The following is a 5,000-nucleotide window of genomic DNA, read 5'->3' on the forward strand; positions in this document are numbered from 1 at the left end:
ACCCTTTTTGGGCGGGAATTTTTTCCATTTTTGCCCATTTTTCGGGTTTTTGGTCGGGCTTCAAAAACGGCAGCCCGAGGCCTGGCAGAGGCCGGGGCATGTCCCCGGTCGCGCCAGGCGGCACGCGCGACCCGATTAGGCCCCGAAAGGAGTCGGGAAATCGGCAGACCTGCCCGAGTTCAGCCCGGGGGAGGCGGGGGGCAGGTCGGTTCGGCTCAAATCATTAACCAAAGCCGAGACTTGGTCTCGCTGGCGCAACCGAAGTGCCAGGCTGGATAACTCATTAACCAGAAGGCGGCTGGAGGCAGGCAGGGCTGATGGCTGAGGCCGGGTGGAGGCCACCCGCGGCCGGGAAAGTCAAAAGTCCCGTTGTGTGGAAGTCTATGAGGTCAGATTCGGCCGCCTTACCGGGCCTGCGGTTGATGGTTTCCCGCTTGGGCAAGCGAGTCGGCCCGGCAAAGTGGCCACTTGCATTTTCTGGCAAGTGTCTGCGAACAACGTTAATGAGTTGAACCTCGGCAATTGTCGGAAGTCCCGATGAAGAAATGAAAATGCCCCTTTTGCGGGGATTTGGATGCTCATGGCCGGCAGCAGGTGGCCCGACGCCCCGCCAACTTGACACTTGTCATTTCTGTCCTTGGGGGTTGGCGGGGTATCTGCACAGAGGTAGGAGGTGGCAGAATCGAGACTTGGTGAGTTTTCCAAACAAACGTCTCGAGCCTCCAGGTCTGCAGAGACCGACCAGGGCTGCCGCCCAACCGACTATTCACCCTTTTTGGGCGGGAATTTATTCCCTTTTTGCCCATTTTTCGGGTTTTTGGTCGGGCTTCAAAAGCGGCTGCCCGAGGCCTGGCAGAGGCCGGGGCATGGTCCCCGATCGCGCCAGGCGGCTCGCGCGACGCGATTAGGCCCCGAAAGGAGTCGGGAAATCGGCAGACCTGCCCGAGTTCAGCCCGGGGGAGGCGGGGGGCAGGTCGGTTCGGCTCAAATCATTAACCAAAGCCGAGACGTGGTCTCGCTGGCGCAACCGAAGTGCCAGGCTGGATAACTCATTAACCAGAAGGCGGCTGGAGGCAGGCAGGGCTGATGGCTGAGGCCGGGTGGAGGCCACCCGCGGCCGGGAAAGTCAAAAGTCCCGTTGTGTGGAAGTCTATGAGGTCAGATTCGGCCGCCTTACCGGGCCTGCGGTTGATGGTTTCCCGCTTGGGCAAGCGAGTCGGCCCGGCAAAGTGGCCACTTGCATTTTCTGGCAAGTGTCTGCGAACAACGTTAATGAGTTGAACCTCGGCAATTGTCGGAAGTCCCGATGAAGAAATGAAAATGCCCCTTTTGCGGGGATTTGGATGCTCATGGCCGGCAGCAGGTGGCCCGACGCCCCGCCAACTTGACACTTGTCATTTCTGTCCTTGGGGGTTGGCGGGGTATCTGCACAGAGGTAGGAGGTGGCAGAATCGAGACTTGGTGAGTTTTCCAAACAAACGTCTCGAGCCTCCAGGTCTGCAGAGACCGACCAGGGCTGCCGCCCAACCGACTATTCACCCTTTTTGGGCGGGAATTTATTCCCTTTTTGCCCATTTTTCGGGTTTTTGGTCGGGCTTCAAAAGCGGCTGCCCGAGGCCTGGCAGAGGCCGGGGCATGGTCCCCGATCGCGCCAGGCGGCTCGCGCGACGCGATTAGGCCCCGAAAGGAGTCGGGAAATCGGCAGACCTGCCCGAGTTCAGCCCGGGGGAGGCGGGGGGCAGGTCGGTTCGGCTCAAATCATTAACCAAAGCCGAGACTTGGTCTCGCTGGCGCAACCGAAGTGCCAGGCTGGATAACTCATTAACCAGAAGGCGGCTGGAGGCAGGCAGGGCTGATGGCTGAGGCCGGGTGGAGGCCACCCGCGGCCGGGAAAGTCAAAAGTCCCGTTGTGTGGAAGTCTATGAGGTCAGATTCGGCCGCCTTACCGGGCCTGCGGTTGATGGTTTCCCGCTTGGGCAAGCGAGTCGGCCCGGCAAAGTGGCCACTTGCATTTTCTGGCAAGTGTCTGCGAACAACGTTAATGAGTTGAACCTCGGCAATTGTCGGAAGTCCCGATGAAGAAATGAAAATGCCCCTTTTGCGGGGATTTGGATGCTCATGGCCGGCAGCAGGTGGCCCGACGCCCCGCCAACTTGACACTTGTCATTTCTGTCCTTGGGGGTTGGCGGGGTATCTGCACAGAGGTAGGAGGTGGCAGAATCGAGACTTGGTGAGTTTTCCAAACAAACGTCTCGAGCCTCCAGGTCTGCAGAGACCGACCAGGGCTGCCGCCCAACCGACTATTCACCCTTTTTGGGCGGGAATTTATTCCCTTTTTGCCCATTTTTCGGGTTTTTGGTCGGGCTTCAAAAGCGGCTGCCCGAGGACTGGCAGAGGCCGGGGCATGGGCCCCGATCGCGCCAGGCGGCTCGCGCGACCCGATTAGGCCCCGAAAGGAGTCGATAAATCGGCAGACCTGCCCGAGTTCAGCCCGCGGTGGCGGGGGGCAGGTCGGTTCGGCTCAAATCATTAACCAAAGCCGAGACTTGGTCTCGCTGGCGCAACCGAAGTGCCAGGCTGGATAACTCATTAACCAGAAGGCGGCTGGAGGCAGGCAGGGCTGATGGCTGAGGCCGGGTGGAGGCCACCCGCGGCCGGGAAAGTCAAAAGTCCCGTTGTGTGGAAGTCTATGAGGTCAGATTCGGCCGCCTTACCGGGCCTTCGGTTGATGGTTTCCCGCTTGGGCAAGCGAGTCGGCCCGGCAAAGTGGCCACTTGCATTTTCTGGCAAGTGTCTGCGAACAACGTTAATGAGTTGAACCTTGGAAATTGCCGGAAGTCCCGATGAAGAAATGAAAATGCCCCTTTTGCGGGGATTTGGATGCTCATGGCCGGCAGCAGGTGGCCCGACGCCCCGCCAACTTGACACTTGTCATTTCTGTCCTTGGGGGTTGGCGGGGTACCTGCACAGAGGTAGGAGGTGGCTGATCGAGAATTGGTGAGTTTTCCAAAGTCACGTCTCGAGCCTCCAGGTCTGCAGAGACCGACCAGGGCTGCCGCCCAACCGACTATTCACCCTTTTTGGGCGGGAATTTTTTCCATTTTTGCCCATTTTTCGGGTTTTTGGTCGGGCTTCAAAAACGGCAGCCCGAGGCCTGGCAGAGGCCGGGGCATGTCCCCGGTCGCGCCAGGCGGCACGCGCGACCCGATTAGGCCCCGAAAGGAGTCGGGAAATCGGCAGACCTGCCCGAGTTCAGCCCGGGGGAGGCGGGGGGCAGGTCGGTTCGGCTCAAATCATTAACCAAAGCCGAGACTTGGTCTCGCTGGCGCAACCGAAGTGCCAGGCTGGATAACTCATTAACCAGAAGGCGGCTGGAGGCAGGCAGGGCTGATGGCTGAGGCCGGGTGGAGGCCACCCGCGGCCGGGAAAGTCAAAAGTCCCGTTGTGTGGAAGTCTATGAGGTCAGATTCGGCCGCCTTACCGGGCCTGCGGTTGATGGTTTCCCGCTTGGGCAAGCGAGTCGGCCCGGCAAAGTGGCCACTTGCATTTTCTGGCAAGTGTCTGCGAACAACGTTAATGAGTTGAACCTCGGCAATTGTCGGAAGTCCCGATGAAGAAATGAAAATGCCCCTTTTGCGGGGATTTGGATGCTCATGGCCGGCAGCAGGTGGCCCGACGCCCCGCCAACTTGACACTTGTCATTTCTGTCCTTGGGGGTTGGCGGGGTATCTGCACAGAGGTAGGAGGTGGCAGAATCGAGACTTGGTGAGTTTTCCAAACAAACGTCTCGAGCCTCCAGGTCTGCAGAGACCGACCAGGGCTGCCGCCCAACCGACTATTCACCCTTTTTGGGCGGGAATTTATTCCCTTTTTGCCCATTTTTCGGGTTTTTGGTCGGGCTTCAAAAGCGGCTGCCCGAGGCCTGGCAGAGGCCGGGGCATGGTCCCCGATCGCGCCAGGCGGCTCGCGCGACGCGATTAGGCCCCGAAAGGAGTCGGGAAATCGGCAGACCTGCCCGAGTTCAGCCCGGGGGAGGCGGGGGGCAGGTCGGTTCGGCTCAAATCATTAACCAAAGCCGAGACTTGGTCTCGCTGGCGCAACCGAAGTGCCAGGCTGGATAACTCATTAACCAGAAGGCGGCTGGAGGCAGGCAGGGCTGATGGCTGAGGCCGGGTGGAGGCCACCCGCGGCCGGGAAAGTCAAAAGTCCCGTTGTGTGGAAGTCTATGAGGTCAGATTCGGCCGCCTTACCGGGCCTTCGGTTGATGGTTTCCCGCTTGGGCAAGCGAGTCGGCCCGGCAAAGTGGCCACTTGCATTTTCTGGCAAGTGTCTGCGAACAACGTTAATGAGTTGAACCTCGGCAATTGTCGGAAGTCCCGATGAAGAAATGAAAATGCCCCTTTTGCGGGGATTTGGATGCTCATGGCCGGCAGCAGGTGGCCCGACGCCCCGCCAACTTGACACTTGTCATTTCTGTCCTTGGGGGTTGGCGGGGTATCTGCACAGAGGTAGGAGGTGGCAGAATCGAGACTTGGTGAGTTTTCCAAACAAACGTCTCGAGCCTCCAGGTCTGCAGAGACCGACCAGGGCTGCCGCCCAACCGACTATTCACCCTTTTTGGGCGGGAATTTATTCCCTTTTTGCCCATTTTTCGGGTTTTTGGTCGGGCTTCAAAAGCGGCTGCCCGAGGCCTGGCAGAGGCCGGGGCATGGGCCCCGATCGCGCCAGGCGGCTCGCGCGACCCGATTAGGCCCCGAAAGGAGTCGGGAAATCGGCAGACCTGCCCGAGTTCAGCCCGCGGTGGCGGGGGGCAGGTCGGTTCGGCTCAAATCATTAACCAAAGCCGAGACTTGGTCTCGCTGGCGCAACCGAAGTGCCAGGCTGGATAACTCATTAACCAGAAGGCGGCTGGAGGCAGGCAGGGCTGATGGCTGAGGCCGGGTGGAGGCCACCCGCGGCCGGGAAAGTCAAAAGTCCCGTTGTGTGGAAGTCTATGAGGT

Source organism: Pristiophorus japonicus, unplaced genomic scaffold (assembly GCF_044704955.1).
Source record: "Pristiophorus japonicus isolate sPriJap1 unplaced genomic scaffold, sPriJap1.hap1 HAP1_SCAFFOLD_2444, whole genome shotgun sequence".
Classification (NCBI taxonomy): Eukaryota; Metazoa; Chordata; class Chondrichthyes; family Pristiophoridae; genus Pristiophorus; species Pristiophorus japonicus.